The sequence below is a fragment of the Anabrus simplex genome, chromosome 5 (genome assembly GCF_040414725.1).
Source record: "Anabrus simplex isolate iqAnaSimp1 chromosome 5, ASM4041472v1, whole genome shotgun sequence".
Taxonomy (NCBI): Eukaryota; Metazoa; Arthropoda; class Insecta; order Orthoptera; family Tettigoniidae; genus Anabrus; species Anabrus simplex.
In genome coordinates this window covers 118,514,511-118,532,225 of record NC_090269.1, presented here as the reverse complement: position 1 = coordinate 118,532,225, position 17,715 = coordinate 118,514,511, and the positions used below count along the sequence as shown (strand labels likewise).

At 41.6% G+C, this 17,715-nt stretch overlaps 1 protein-coding gene across 1 annotated transcript in view; it reads left to right on the top strand.

The window, feature by feature from the left end:
- LOC136874676 (endoplasmic reticulum metallopeptidase 1) overlaps positions 1 to 17,715 on the top strand; it is a 248,912-nt gene that overhangs the window by 82,403 nt on the left and 148,794 nt on the right. The gene's annotated exons all lie outside the window — the stretch shown is intronic.

Genomic DNA, 17,715 nt, shown 5'->3' with positions numbered 1-17,715 from the left:
GCCTGATAAGTCTTCCATTTTGTTGAACTGCATGAATCATTCAAAAATTCTCCTTTCAATGGGTACAAATATCTGTCAAATTTGTGCAACAAACCTTCAGTACAAGATACGAAACAAAGTTTGGGGATGAATTATTTTCTCCAAGCTTTGAATAAATAGATAGAACTTTGCTTGAAATAATCATATAGAATCATGCAGTTTACTTCTGCCTGTTCCCTGTAAAATAGTGGTATGAATATTTAAGTGGTGAAAAATGTTGCTCAAGAAAGAAACCTGTTGTACTGATTCTTTGTCCTCTAGGAAGTTGATGAATTAACATTTTTGGTTACTGTTTTTAACGTCATACCTATGAAGAAAACTTCTGATTTAGTCTTTCAGTTCAAAGAATCTGGAAAGCATGTTTCCTTTGCCAAGCTAGTGAACTTCAGAGATCTGTGTGCATGACTTCAAGATAGGTTCTGAAAAGTCTGTGCATCTCTCACGTAAAAAATGTTACAATACGAGTGACTGCAGACAAATTAGTTTGTTTGCCCTACTACCTAAAACCCAGGATGCTTTTAATGGCACCATGTTTTCTTCTCTTGTTCTGTGGTAACTCCTCTCATGCATTTGAGCGACCCTTCATGAAGCTTTAAATTTTTTAACCTTCCGGTCTCTTGCATCTCTTCTTCCTGATACTAACCCTGTGTGGAGGGACGTGTTCACTAACACAATGTATAATAAGACTAGAACAAACACTCAGCCTCAGGAATTAACAATATGAAGTTGAAATGGACAGGAATCGAACCTGGGGCCTTCTGTACTGAAGACCAAGGAACTGGATCTCTGCCAGGTGGAAATTGTTGGTTGTAACTGGAATGGTGAATGCCGCTTTTTAGAGTCCACTTTATGTCTCTTGTAGTCACTCATGTTGAAAATGCATTTTTTTTAAAAACTTAATAGAGTACAACTGTCAATATGCATCAACGTGAAATTTACATCAATGTCAAAAACATATCAGATGAAAGGCTTTTCAGGCATTTTTCTCTATTAACCAGCGTTTCGTCTTTGGTCTGACACTAGACTCATCAGAGTGGGATGTGTCAGACCCTACCCACTGATGCTGGGGTGTATGCAGGTGATTTATTTTTATTTTTTTCGGGAGGGGCCCCCGAAGCCCCCTCCCCCCGCGTGACCATTGACTCAATCTACATGGCTTCTGACATGCTATTAATTTCTAATAAGAAAGAGATAGCAGGGAAGGAAAGAGTGTTTCCATGTCAGACACGCTACCAGGCGAGGTTGTATTGGTTGGATAGTGTTAAGGTGTGGTACTGAAGGGTCAGGGAAAAACCACATAGGCAGAAAAGAGAAATAGCCTATGTGTAAAACCTGACATCTTGTGATAGCACATGCAAGGATGTGGGCTGGAAAGGTCCAGTGGTAGTGTTAGTTGGGAACAGGTATCATGCACAAGTCACAAACCCATTCCTCGCCATTCCATCTGCCAGGGGATCAGTCCGTATGGGCACTGCTGTGACTAGCGCGGTCCTTACCGGCTGCGGAGCCATGTGTCGAGTACTACTAGGGCCCGCCACACAGCGCCACCTCCTTGGGGTACCTCGTATCCAGTCTCCAATCCTGGAGAATGAGGCCAAGCCCGCCGAGGCGGGGGCCACCTGGAAGGGGGTGGGTCATGGCACCGGGCCTCCTTCCTCTCTGCCTGCACCATGGCCCGGTAGACAGGGCAACTGCAATGGGAGGCCGGATGGCCCCCCGCGCAGTTGGCACACACCGACGCCTCCTCAAGTGTTGCGCAGGCCGTGTAGTGGTGATCACCACCACAGCGGTTGCACCTCACTTGGAGCCCACAGCTGACCTGATAATGGCCCCACCTCAGACAGCGGAAACACTGCAAGAGCTGCTGAGTTGGACGTTTCACTCTCACCTGACTGCCGTTACCCGCTGAGGTCCTCTCCTGATTGGCTCCTCGGTAGACTGCTGTCCTGGGTTGCGGCTGGGTGGCCCTCTCCTGATGGGCCAGTGTCGCCTTCTGCTTCCTGGTCCAGCGTCGTCTTCTTCCTGGGGGTTGCTTCTCGGCAGGGGAAGAGGCCTCATCCTGGTAGCCGTCCTCCCGGCCTGGTGACCCCGGGGTAGCTGGTGGCTCCGCTGCGTTGCCGTTGTCTTCCTTTTCCTGGTTGGCGGCGGCGATCGGTGCTAACACTTGACTGTGTTCCCTGTCCTGAAGGGCGCACATAAAGGTCTGCAGCTCAACAGACATGCAAGCAGGCTGGGCCTGGGCAGCAGCCTCAGAACGCCAGGGGGCGTCCTCCACTGCTGTGCTTCTCTCCACCATCATGGGCGCGTTCCTGGTTTGCACCCGGGTAACAGGCCCTTCCTGGTAGGCCTGCTTCTGCGTCCACTTGGCCCTGGCAGGTGGTCGACGATCCTGGTTAGCGGCCTTGTTGGTCTGCATGTACTTCGTAAAGGACAGCGGTCCAACAGGTGTCACGCCATCGCGGCGCTCGGGAGCACCGCCGCCGTTCTCGGCTCTGTCTGCCTCCTGGTAGCCAGAGCCGTCCAGCTGCTCCCTGACTCCTGGCATTCAGACCACCTGGTACTGCTGGGACGCAAGCTCCTCGTAGGCCTTGAAGCTAGCTGCGTTGCTGGGGCGAATGATGACCACCCAGCCAGGGATAAACTCGCTGATGTTCTGAATGAGTGACTCCCCGATAGACTCCGCGATCACATTGAGGAGGTCGTATATGCTGAGCGTCCCCCGGTGGTTTTACTCCCCCCACCGGTTATACACCGCCAGCGCTGGGAGTCTAACATTGGGGACCTCCATCTCGAAGAGCGCGTCCACGAGTCTCCCAATGGCTCCCTTGCAGTCATAGTCGGCCAGTCTCACTGGAACGTTGAGCTTCTCCATCCTGGTCCTCCTGAAACACTGAAAAGTGCTACAGCTCAATGCTTCTTCGAAGGTGTACTAATAAATACAAACCTGGCTGATACTTGAAAAGTACAGAGCGCCTGGCAGGGAGAGAGAAAGCAGAGCGAGAGGCACGTACGTCCTACTGTTCAGGCAGTCAGCTCGTCCTTCGTATGCAGGTGAACTTATCAGAATCCCTTATGAGAGTCACAGTCTGATAACTGCATACGGGTGATAAATCTCCACAATGGAATTATTGCCCGCCTGGCAATTCCGAATGGAAAATTCTAAATTCCCATGGAGGGAATTAGATATTTTTCACCAATAGAGCATGTAAAAAAAAATGTCAAAAACATATCAGATCTAAGGCTTTTCAGGCGTTTTGCTCTACATACATCATGCGATTATTTTTGGAATTCATATGTGGAACAGGCAACAGCTAGCTACTGACTGAGGCAGGGAAGAAGTTGCAGACTAGAGAAAACACTTTCACTATTTTTAATTGTAATGTTTCACTTTCTTTCTTACTTGAGACATCATATGAAGTGTGCAGGTCCGGGAAAGAAGGCGTCAGGTTTCGGATCTGGACCGGAATCTGCCATTTGAATACCCCTGAGGTGGGATATTGTAAGCCATCACATTATTAGTTTTGTTGTAGCTGGGGAATTGAGTATCAGAGGTCGAGGAAATCTTTAATTTTACCTCCTTTCAAGACTCTCTCTCTCTTTTTTTTTTCTTTTCTTTTTTTTTTTTTTCTTTTTTTTTTCTTTTCTTCTGCTTAACTTTCTGTTCTTAAAGTCTTCCTTTTTATCTTGATCGTTGTTTTTATTAATTTTTTGATCACAATAAGCTGACGACCACATGGTTTTGCACCTTATAAAAGGAATCGGATGATGACCATCATTCGAAGAACCCATCACCATATATTGAAATGTATTTCCATGTTAGCAATATTCGGTATAGAACTAAAAATGAACTAATGCGGGACTAAATTCTGGCACCTCGGCGTCTCCGAAAACCGTTAAAGTAGTTAGTGGAACGTAAAGCAAATATTATTATTAGAACTAAACATTTGAATTTAATATGTTATCACAGACTGTATGGTGAAAATAAAACTATCATAAATTGTAGTTTCTATAACTTCTATTATGTAAAGATTTTAGATCGAACTGATTTTTCCAGAGATTTTTGGAATTTTGTGAACATTGAAATAATGTTAATGCGACGTTAAAACTACTAGGAAAAGAAAAGAGACCACATGAAACTTGGGAAATAGAACGGGGTTTAGAATATACTGTACGTCATGGCAACTATTTTGTTTCACACGCGAATGTGGGATCTATCTGACAAATGGATGTATACAGATGGGAGAGGGAAGTGTAAGGTGCTGTGGAATGTGTGAATAATGCCAAGTAGGTTTACCAGGTATAGGATATAAAGCAAGTAAGGTATCAGCCAAGAAATCCTTGTGCTGCGTAATGTTCATTCTCAGAGTACAGTAACCTTTATGGTAAACCCTCAGAGTAGCCCCTATATTGTCCATAACATGCAGCCAGTGATGCAGGTCGTGTCGGATACCATTCACCTCGCCATGTGTGGATTTTGTAATCTCATGTTTCACAGCATTGACAATGTCCTCTTGTGTCCCAAACCGTCTCCCACACAATGGTTCTTTCACTTTGGGGGATGAGACTGAAGTTGAAAAGAGACAGGTCTGGTAAGTCTGGTTAGTTTTTCAATATTTCCCCAGTGCTGAAGTTGCCTTTGTAAAGCCTCTGCTGCATGCAGTCTGGTGTTGTTGTGGAGAAGGATGACATTGTTAGGAAGATCCAGGCATTTGTTCCTAATGACATGACGTAACTGACTCTGCGATGTGCACGTTGTTCTTGCTTTGTCACATCAATTCTGCATGGCGCTCAGCTCACTACTGCAGTCTCTTTGTCTTGTGCGTGATACCTGTCGAACACACCGCCATCTTGTGCTGTATCCATGTACTATGAGTGTCATGCTTTCTGGGACATATGACCATTGTATAGTAGCACCAGGCATATGTGAGGAAAAAACTAGTCTCTATGACTTATGCTCCACTAACCTACTACGCTGGTGTAGCAGGGGGAGAGGTGATACTCCTATGTGGCGCGTCCCAGGTGGCAGAAAGGGGGGTCCTAACCTGCTTGCCGGCGAACTTGAGTGAAATAAAGTGGCTCTCGCGGACCAAACACACAACCCCCTGTGGGTGGGGGACACAGACGAATACACCCACGTTATCTCCTGCTGTCGTTTGAGGCAACTACAAGAGGCAACCAAGGAATGATTAAGAACCATGAGACTACTTGTGATTATTACCATCACGCGGGGAACACCATGGGTCGCCTTTACTTGGGAGTAGTACAACTAAGTTAGGTACATAATAGGTTTGTGGTTAGTAGCATCAGAGAGTGATTCTCTGTGAGTTTCCTGTATCTGTGATTAGCACCACTATGCGGAACACCACAGGCTTACCTTACCTGTGATTAGTACCACTATATGTGGAACACCACGGGCTTGCGTTGCCTGTGATTAGTACCATTACGTGAGAAACACCACGGGTCTTGGCGTCGCCTGTGATTAGTAACACTTTATGAGCGTCATCGTGCGTCTGCTTTGCCTGTGATTAGTACCCACTATGTGAGGAACACCACAGGATAGTTCTGGTCCCTGTGATTAGTACACCTAGATGAGGAACACCATGGGTTTGCGTTGCCTATGAGTGACGCCGTTATGTCAGAAACACAATAGGTCTGAGTTACCAGTGCAACGTTCAATACTTGTGAATAGTACAAAGTACTTATGAAAGTTTTGCAATGTGAGTGAACGCTTTAGACTTTTTCAAAATAATTTCCACCATACTCCATACGTCGAAACCAGTCACTAAACCAACTCTGCCACTTTTCTTCGGTTACATTTTCACACTAGTGATCCTATGCTGCCAGAAGCTCCTCGTCGGATGCAAAGCACCGCCCTTTCAGCTTCATCTTCACTTCTGGGAAGAGTGCGAAGTCACACGGGGCAAGATCAGGACTGTATGGAGGGTGATCAAGCACAGTCAACCCTGATCTGGCAAGAAAATTCATTGTTACATTAGCACGATGTGCTGGAGCATTGTCGTGATGCAAGGGCCAGGTGTTGAGCCGTGACCTTGGATGGAGCTGCTTGAGAGCCTGGATGACCTGAGGCAGACAAGTCTCACTGTACAACTTTGCAGTAACTGTCCTTTGTGTTTCTAGCACAACCCAAGTCAGGATGCCCCGTTTAGTGAAGAATACTGCAGTCATCCTTTTCTTCACTGACCTTGACTTTCGCACAGTCACAGGAGTACCCTCATCTTCAAACAGCCACACCTTGTTCTGGGATTTTGTTGGGGCATCGTAATAATAAAGCCAAGTTTCACCACCTGTAATGATGCTATTGACGTTATGTGAAGTCCCATTTTCAAACTGTTTTAGCATTTTTCGGCACCATTTCACTCGATGTGTCCTTTGTTCCTTTGAAAGTGAATGGGGCACCCAAAGGGAACAAACCTTTCTAACCTTTCTATTAACCAGCATTTCGTCTTAGGTCTGACACTAGACTAATCAGAGTGGGATGTGTCGGACCCTACCTACTGACGCTGGGGTGTATGCAGATGAACTTATCAGAAGCCCATTATAAGAGGCACAGTTTGATAACTGCATAAGGGAGATAAATCTCCACAATGGAATTATTGCCCGCCTAGCCATTCCGAATGGAATAGAGCAAACGCCTGAAAAGCCTTACATCTGATCTATTTTTGACATGCTCTATTGGTGAAAAATATCTAATTCCCTCCATGGGAACTTAGAATTTTCCATTCAGAATTGCTAGGCGGGCAATAATTCCATTGTGGAGATTTATCTCCCATATGCAGTTATCAGACTGTGCCTCTTATAATGGGCTTCTGATAAGTTCACCTGCATACATCCCAGCGTCAGTGGGTAGGGTATGACACATCCCACTCTGATGAGTCTAGTGTCAGACGTAAGATGAAACGCTGGTTAATAGAGCAAACCCCTGAAAAGCCTTACATCTGATCTGAACAGCTGGTTCAGGGATGTGGAGGGTCTCTTCTACCTGCCGATGTGTCAACTACCTCTCTTGCTGCAACATTTTCCTCACAGCTTTAATGTTTTCGTCAGTCACTGATTCAGACAGTCTCCCAGAACGAGGATCGCCTTCAACCCTAAAATTTCCCCTCTGGAACTCTTTGTACCAGCGGAAAATTGTTGTCCAATGTGGACATCCTTCCCCCAACACAGGAGTCATTTCCTTCAGGTACTGGTCAACAGTTAATCCATGAGCAAAATTGTAGCAGATAATTGTGCGATATTCACCTTTAGACCACACTGACATCTTAACTTGCTTTCAGTCCCACTGCTTGGTAACAGCTGGTGTGAAGTTTGCACCTTGCTGTCTTCTAGACCAGTTTTCATCCCTCACCATAACAGGGTGTGTCCAGCCAACCGTTTTTGCGTATTGCAAAACTTTCTTAGTGCCCTTTGTACCATAATGTGTGGAACATCGTGAGTCTGTGTTACTTTTTATTAGTACCGCTACATGAGAAATACCATGGTTTTATTTGACTAGCGATAAGTACCATTATTGGGGGCCGTTGACCTGGATTTTGGACCCTTTTACATAACAAGCAACATCGATTCATGATTGTGCTTCGGAAGCAGTCGCTTGGTCGGTAATACTGTTGTTTTAAGATAGTTTCTGGGAAGGTGGGGCATTGAGGCTTGGATCCACTGATTGTTTTCAGTTCATAATCATTGTTATTGTCGTCTTTTTGAATTCTAGTCGATGGATCAATTTTGGAATTATTTTTAACTTTCAGTATTGAGTTGGATCTGCTGATTATTTTAAATTCATATTCATCCATTCATTGTTCATCACGTTTTGAATTCTGGTCAATGGATGAATTTTGGACTTTTAAATTGTCATTACATTTTGTCTCATTTCGTACCGTTAGGGATCAATGACCTAGATGTTAGGCCCCTTTGAACAACAAGCATCATCAGCATAATCATCATCATGACTTATGCCCCCAGCCTCATATCTTGCACAAGTCTTATCACATATTTTTTTCGATACAACTAATATTAATGGAGAAATTTGACATTTCCTGTTTTTGTTCCCATAATGTTACTACGCCACTGTGTACTAATCTAGTAATATATAGTTTAGTGCAGTCTCCAGATATCCTTGAATTAAATACAGAGTTTCAAGAAATTCTGTCAAGCAATTTTCCTATGATGTTCAAACATCCAGAGAGACAAAAGTTGGACTGAACCCACTTTCATTCTTGTGCACATAATACAAGTTAAAAAATGAAGTATTAGGAAAAAAGTTTTAAGTCCACGGACAAAATTGTGATTTTATTTATATTGGTATATGTGTGTATATGCCATAGGGATGAGACAACCCCATCGCCCAGTGGGCAACCAATACAGTCAGCTTCCTGAGTGTTGGCTGGTAATGCTTGTCAGGCACTGACCATCTACTGCAATCCAAATACTTATACAACAGATCTGCGATAGACCTAGCAAACCAGTGGTTAGCATCTTTTATCGCTTTCAAACACAGGAAGGGCCTTCGATCGAAGTTATTATCTAATGTTACACAAATTTTTAGCATATTTATCAGGTATGATGGCCGGCACGGTTCCAATGATAGCCGGATTTGCAAGAAGAGAAAAGTATGAAAATCGACCATGAATATATCAATCCTAACTGGTAAGACAGAAGAACTAATAGAAATGATTGAAAAAAGCAACATATCTACAGTATATTGGGTCAGAGCAAAATGAAATGTAGAAAGAAAGGTAGCAAGGTTCTCAGAGGTGGCTACATATTATACTGGTGTGGACTGGAGAAGGTGAAAAATGGTGTGGAATTTTTACCAATGAAAGACAAAAACACCATGTCAGAATTTACCTACAAGAATGGCAGGATCAGAGTTATGTATACAATTAGTCAACAAATTACATAATTGCACCAGTGTACGGCTCACAGACTGGGTGCGGTGTAACAATAAAGAAACATTTCTTAAAGACTTAGACGATATAATCGATAAAGAAAAAATTATTGGAGACCTATTGCAGAAGTTGGAGCAGACAGGCAACAATGTGAGGATATTCTTGGATCACATGGGTTTGGAAACAGAAATACAGAAGGTCAACAACTAATTGATCTGTGTAGAAGAAATTGCGTGATCATGAAGATCATACATACATACATACATACATACATACATACATACATTATCATTATAGACTGTTATGCCTTTGAGCGTTCAGTCTGCAAGTCTCTGTGAATTTACTAAACGTCGCCACAATCCTCGATTTGCAACTAGTGTTGTGGTCTCATTTAGTTCTATACCTCTTATCTTTAAATAGTTAGAAACTGAGTCTAACCATCGTCGTCTTGGTCTACCTCTACTTCTCTTACCCTCCATAACAGAGTCCATTATTTTCCTAGGTAACCTATCCTCCTCCATTCGCCTCACATGACCTCACCACTGAAGCTGGTTTATGCGTACAGCTTCATCCATAGAGTTCATTCCTAAATTAGCCTTTATCTCCTCAATCCAAGTACCCTCCTGCCATTGTTCCCACCTGTTTGTACCAGGAATCATTCTTGCTACTTTAATGTCTGTTACTTCTAACTTATGAATAAGATATCCTGAGTCCACCCAGCTTTCGCTCCCGTAAAGCAAAGTTGGTCTGAAAACAGACCGATGTAAAGATAGTTTTGTCTGTGAGCTGACTTCCTTCGTACAGAATACTGTTGAACGCAACTGCGAGCTCACTGCATTAGCTTTACGACACCTTGATTCAATCTCACTTACTACATTACCATCCTGGGAGAACACACAACCTAAATACTTGAAATTATCGACCTCTTCTAGCTTTGTATCACCAATCTGACATTCAATTCTGTTGAATTTCTTACCTACAGACATCAATTTAGTCTTCAAGAGGCTAATTTTCATACTATACTCATTACACCTGTTTTCAAGTTCCGAGATATTAGACTTCAGGCTTTCGGCACAATCTGCCATTAAGACCAAGTCGTCAGCATAGGCCAAACTGCTTACTACACTTCCACCTAACTGAATCCCTCCCTGCCATTTTATACCTTTCAGCAGATGATCCATGTAAACTACGAACAGCTAAGGTGAAAGATTACAGCCTTGTCTAACCCCTGTAAGTACCCTGAGCCAAGAATTCATTCTACCATCAATTCTTACTGAAGTCCAATTGTCAACATAAATGCCTTTGATTGATTTTAATAATCTACCTTTAATTCCATAGTCCCCCAATATAGTGAACATCTTTTCCCTCGGTACCCTGTCATATGCTTTTTCTAGATCTGCGAAACATAAACACAACTGCCTATTCCTCTCGTAGCATTTTTCAATTACCTGGCGCATACTGAAAATCTGATCCTGACAGCCTCTCTGTGGTCTGAAATCACACTGGTTTTCATCCAACTTCCTCTCAACGACTGATCGCACCCTACCTTCCAAGATGCCAATGAATACCTTGCCTGGCATACTAATCAATGAGATACCTTGATAGTTGTTGCAATCCTTCCTGTTCCCTTGCTTATAGATAGGTGCAATTACTGCTTTTGTCCAATCTGAAGGTACCTTACCAACACTCCATGCTAATCTTACTAATTTATGAAGCCATTTCATCCCTGCCTTCCCACTGTACTTCACCATTTCAGGTCTAATTTTATCTATTCCTGCTGTTTTATGACAATGGAGTTTATTTACCATCCTTTCCACTTCCTCAAGCGTAATTTCACCATCATTTTTCTCCTCTCCATGAGCTTGGCTGTTCACAACACCACCAGGATGATTTCCTTTTACATTGAGAAGATGTTCAAAATATTCCCTTCACCTCTCCAGTGATTCACTGGGATCTATTGTGTGTTCACCTGAATTACTCAAAACACTTCATTTCCTTTTTCCCTCCCTTCCTAAGATTCTTTATTACAGTCCAGAAAGGTTTCCCTGCTGCTTGACCTAGCCTTTCCAGGTTATTACCAAAATCTTCCCATGACTTCTTTTTGGATTCAACAACTATTTGTTTCGCTCTGTTTCTTTCATCTATGTACAAATCCCTGTCTGCCTCGGACCTCGTTTGGAGCCATTTCTGACAAGCCTTCTTTTTACGTTTACAAGCTGCTTTCACTTCATCATTCCACCAAGATGTTCGCCTTTTCCTATCTTTACACACTGTTGTTCCTAGGCATTCCCTTGCTGTTTCTACTACAGCATCCCTGTATGCCACCCATTGACTTTCTATATCCTGAACCTGCTTACTCTCGACTGTTCGAAACTTGTCACTAATCATATCCATGTACATCTGTGTAATTTCCTCGTCCTGGAGATTTTCTACCCTTATTCGTTTGCAGACAGATATTTCACTTTCTATACCCTAGGCCTAGAGATACTTAGTTCACTACAGATCAGATAGTGGTCTGTATCATCGAAAAATCCCCGGAAAACTCGTACATTCCTAACAGATTTCCTGAATTCGAAGTCTGTTAGGATATAGTCTATTATGGATCTAGTACCCCTAGCCTCCCATGTGTAGCGGTGAATAGGCTTATGCTTGAAGAATGTATTCGTAACTGCTAAGCCCATACTAGCACAGAAGTCCAGCAAACTCTTCCCACTCTCATTAGCTTCCATATCTTCCCCACATTTACCAATTACCCTTTCGTATCCTTCAGTTCTACTTCCAACTCTCGCATTGAAATTGCCCATTAGCACTATTCTATCCTTGCTGTTGAACCTGACCACAATGTCACTCAATGCTTCATAAAACTTGTCAACTTCATCCTCATCTGCACCCTCACATGGTGAATACACGTAGACAATTCTAGTCCTGATTGCTCCAACTGACAAATCTACCCACATCATTCGCTCATTTATGTGCCTAACAGAAACTATGTTGCGTGCAATGGTGTTCCTGATAAAGAGCCCTACCCCAGACTCTGCCCTTCCCTTTCTAACACCCGTCACATACACTTTATAATCTCCTATCTCAACCTCGTTATCTCCCTTTACCCGAATATCACTTACTCCTAGCATATCCAGATGCATCTTCCTTGCTGTCTCGGCCAGTTCTACTTTCTTTCTTCCATAAGCCCCATTAATATTGATAGCTCCCCATCAAATTCCATTTCGTTTGCCAAGTTGTTTCCAAGGAGTCCCTTGCCTGTCAAATGGGAGCGGGACTCCGTTACTCCCATAGGTACGAGGCTTGCTTAAAATGTTCTGAGCTCGGTAAATTCATGAAGCAGGATGCTATCCTACTTGCACATAGTCCAAGTGAGGATCTTCCCTCTAACGGGTTATGGACCACCGGTGAATTGTATAGTCCTAGCTGCCTGAGCACAAGGAGGGCCATGACTCAGAATATGTCAGAGATGCCCACTCCCATTCCATAGCAACTGGTATCCCAACTCTCAGGACCACTTACTAGGCCACTCAGCCGTTGCCCATGGTTCACGAACTAGGATGTGACTACAGTAACCCACACCATGAACCATATCAAGATCACCTTCCTAAAAAAAAAAAAAAAAGAGAGAGCCACAAAATAACAAATATAGCTGAGACCGTAGACATAAAAAATTTGATCAGTTATGTCGTCACAAACAAAGATAGGGGAAAATAGTTGACTGTTGCCATCAAGGTCATTCCCAGCGAAAGTCTGGACAGCGACCGTAGATTTCCGATCATGGACTTGAACCATACGACGAATGTAACTCAGAAGAAGACAAAGAAGAAACTAAAAGTAAAGACATGGAAATTAGAAAACGCCTGGTTCTAGGAAGAATATCAGAATATTATACAACAAAACCTACCCAAGAGATAAACAACAGTAGAGGAAGAGTGGACAATTTTAATTTGTGGGAGAAGCTAAAGAACTGGGTAGGATAACAGGATCAACCAAGAAAGAAATAGACATCTTGGTGAATCGACAGTCAAAATAGCCATTAAAGAGAGAAACCAGCCAGGATGAATGCTATATAAAGAAAAGCAAAAGACTCTCCAAGACCAAGTAATCCAAGAAGTTACTACATGAACTTTATAGAACAAAGAAACTCATAGTTATGAGGGTAGTAAGAGAAGAGAAAGAAAACGCATGGAACGAGTTTGTGGATAAATTGGAATTGGACAGCTGAGGAAATAGGAAATTATTGTACAGGGTAGTCAAGAACAGAAGCGAGAGGATGTAAAGGCAAAAGAAGGCCACAATGGAACCTTGTTACAAGAAGATTAAATCTCAAGTGCATTTTTGTATGATAAGTTCTTAAAGGGAATAGCAAGCACTACATCACACAGTGAGGGACTCTGTAGTAGCAACGAAGAAGCATAGAACCACCAATTGTATGGCTGGAGATAGAAAAGTCCCTGAAAAGTATGAGGAAAGGGAAAGCAGTTGGAGTGGATATGTTAAATGCAGATATGTTGTGAGCAGCAGGAACTCCAGCAGTCCAGTGGTAATATAGAATCCTTAACACAGTATGGCAGGAAAACATTATCCCGAAGACTGGAAGAAGGGTATAATTGTACTTCTTTTCAAGGGGAGTAGATAGAAATGCATCAACTACTGTGGAATTACGCTGCTCTCTCATGGTCTAAACTTGTGGAAGAAATCTTTGTAGATTTAGAGGAATTGTAGAACCTTTTAAAGAAGAGGAAAAATATGGTTTCAGGCCCAGAACAACATCTGCAAACCTTATCTCTGCTGTCACGATGTTAATGGAAAAGCACTGGGTAAAGGGGAAACCACTTTTTCTACTATTTCTATGCATCGAAAATACTTACGATAGCATACCAAGGGAGCGTATCTGGGAATGCCTAAAATAATTGGGGGTTCGCGACAGTTGTATTGCAAAAGTCAAGATGCTGTTTGATAAAACCAGAAGTTTGTGCAAGTGGGTTGCGGACTGTCCAAATGGTTTGAAACAAAGAGAAGAGTACAGCAAGCTAGTTCTTTGTTACCCCTCCTATTTGTCACTCTGATGGATGCCGTAATAAAGGCACTAAAAAGGAAATAGCAGCAGGACTTACAAGCTTTCATCTTTGCGGACGATGTGGTGATTTGGGCTGAAACCAAAAATATGTAGGTAAGGCTGCAGAAATGGGTTGATAGTTTGAGGCATGATTTAAATATCAGCAAGGTGGTGGTGGTGGTGGTGAAGATACTGAGGACCATAAATCAGACTAAATGACACCACAATGGACAGTGTTCTGAATTTTAAGTGCTTGGGTAGTATAGTACAGATGACAACCTTGCAAAATATGAGGTGGGTGATCAAATTAGCAAGGCAACTCAATTTTACCACCAAGTAAGACATCTGCTGTAGGATAAACAAGTACCATTGAAAACTTAGATGACATTATATAAATCCTATTGTACACCCATCCTCATGTATAGCTTGGAAACTACCTCGTTAATAAGTCAGGATAGCTCAAAACTCTAGGCTGCAAAAATGAAGTTGCTATACACCATGATACAGAAGACCAGAAAGGACACAGGAACGAAAAAGTCTGAGAGAAGGTGGGAATAGAAGACTCTGCTACAAAGGATCCAGAAGGCAAGACTGAAGTGGTTTGGCCATGTAAAATGGATGAGTGCAAGCACTCCTACAAGAAGGGAATATGAAAGAGAAGTAAAGGAAAGAGACCAGTAGGCAAACCCAGAGAAAAATGGTCCGATCTTGTAAAGAAAGTTGTCAAGGAGGGAGGACAAGATTAGGAAAAGGTTATGAGGAAACTAGACAAAGATGGAGTAAGCTCTTACACCACACCTGGGCAACTAGAGATGGTAAACGATGATGATGATATCATATATACTGTATATCATGTTCCGAAAATTTCTTGATTACTTTCAGTCTGCCATTGTAGGCTCTAAGGAACAGTGCAGTGTGTGCTACATTTTGAATACTGTCACTATTGTAAATGCTATTGAAAAGCAGTGATATAATGAGGGTGCTTTTTATAGTTGTTTCCACAAGTAATTTAGTTCTTCTTTGAGTAGTTGTGTTTCTTGACAACTTTATGTGGAATGCTTACTTTCTTGACATACATTTTTACCTGCTTTTGTCTTGCATTTCTCAATGAAGGAGTTTCGCCAAATTGTTTTATCTGGAAATGATTTTTAAAACTTTCTCACCCAAATAAAGAATGACATGTTTCTTTCTACAAGAACATCCTCAGAATCTATTAATCACATTGAACCATATATCTATATATAAAATAACATATCCTGACTGACTGACTCATCATCGCCGATCCAGAACTACTGAACATAAAGAAATGAAATTTTGGAGCTACATTTATATTAGTGTAGGTGCTCACTAAGGGAGGATATTTGAATGTTCTGTCGCTAAGGGGGTGAATTTTTAAACTAGTACATCTATATCTCAAAAAATTTAATAGTTTAAAGACGTGAAAATTGGTATTCAAAATGTCCTAATTTTTTTGTTTTTGGGAATTCCACTTAGGGAGGGGGGTGGTTGAAAAGAAGTGAAGGAATTGAATTCCTTTTATGTGGATACATATATATCAAAATCTGAAGATGTTACAGATGGGAAAATATTAGGAATCTCCTTCAAACATGCACTTTTTATTTTCAGAAAATCTACTTAAGTGTGGGTGGGGTTGGCTGGGCGGGGAGGGGAAAGACTGATAAATAGATTGAATTCCTTTTATGGCGGTACTTATATCTCAAAAACTGACTTTACAGGCGTGTAAATGGGTATTTGGAATCTCCTTTAAAAGTAAAGAAACACATTTTTGTTTTCGACTTGAAAGAGGACCGGTCCTCACATGTACAGTTTTATGTTGCATGGTCATATTAGCCCTGAAAGGCAATACCACAAATGTGATTTACAAAGAGTTTCTGGGATAAATGAAATTCAATTTTTGGGTGAGTTTTTATACTTTAGGAATTTTCAGATAATGTCTTAGTGCAGTACTGAGGAACGATATTACTTTCATCAAATTACGAAATCCACGTGAGTGAAGCTGCGGGTAACAGCTAGTATGTAAGTGGTGAGAGTGCTGCCTAAATTCTAAATTAATCAAAATCTTTACCATTCTTTTACTCTCTAATATACAAAAAAGACATAAGATGACCAAACAACAGTTATTTCCTCCCTGTGTTGCCAGCCATTATCTGGACTGCTTGGAAAGGAAAAATCATACCAGAATCACATAAATGTTTAATTGCAGTGTGAAACCTATTGACTTAATTAAAGAACTACAATTGTCTCAGCATGTGCTGCAGTAGCTTAAGTGAGATGCTGAAATAGACTAGAACTGTAATACAATCCAGAAACTAGAGTTAGTTCATGTGCAGCAAATCGGGCACTTCAAATAGGAAGATAGTCAACCTCCAGTAAAGAATAGGTGTGCCCATAGATAGTAAGTATATCGAAATTCATGTAGCTGTGAGCTTGCAATTGGAAATAATGGCTTTGGCAGCCCTGAATATGTTTTTCTGTGGTTTCCCCATTTTCACACTGGGCAAATGCCGGGGCTGTACCTTGATTATGCCATGGTCACTTCCTTCCCATTCTTAATCCTGTCCATAAGATCTCTCTGTGTCACTGCAGTGTAAAACACAGCGCATGAACTTAATTAGAGCTGTCGCATCACAGCAGCTTCGATAGATCCACTGGGATTTACACAGAGAGATACAAAATGTAATACTGAATACTGCTTAAGAAATTTAGTCAGTGACAAAATAAAAATAATACTGTAATGGTATTTTTAGGTGATCAACGGGTTCAAAGTAAAATTTCTATAGAAAATCTTCTCATTTAATATGTTTACAATTTCTCTCTCAAATTTAAAAATGAATTGAAGTTACAAGTGTAGTTAAGCAGATTTCTTAAAGCCTTCTCTAGTTGAGCAACTGATGAGGCATAACATGTGCAAAACTGTAGCATGGTCAGTTCTTACCTGTGAAAGTGAAGCTTAGATGATCAGTAAAATAACATTAGTGGTCTTACATTCCACTGACTATTTCTTAGATTTTCAGACGCACTGATGTGCCATAATTATGTTCTGCAGGAGTTCTTTTTATGTGCCAGAAAATCTACCAACATTAGGCTGGTGTATTTGAACATCTTCAAATATTGCAGGATTGAACCTACCAACATTGGCTCTGTGTACTTTCTGAGTCACTCAGACCAGCTTTAAGCTGGTAGCAACAGAAATTAGACTTTCGAGGAGGAGTGCTGGATACTTACTACTTGATCTTGAACGGAATTTGGTCATTCTAATGAGTACAAGTTACAGCAATAGTTAAATATCTACAATAATACTAGATACAGTTTGTATGTGTTTACATGCTGAACTCTTAACTGGATACCTAAATAGGTTCTCTCATATATTCTAAGATGTCAAAAAAATCTAAGAATGCTAAGATAATGCTTACAAGAGAATGTTACATGCCATTAGGTCCAAGGTTTGAAATGCATGTTACATGCTTCCTTGTCCAAGATATATAGTGATAAATCCTTAATATTACAAAGTGAGGTACAAACTATACTGAAATCCTTCTATATGTCTATTTTCTAAAAATAATTTAGAAGCTTTACTTATTCATTTTTTTTACAGTGGGATGTTAGAACCGACTTGTGGATATTATGTCATTTCTTGTTTTATCAGAGATTTTTTTCAAATTTTGTCATAATTGCACCTGTTTATTTGGT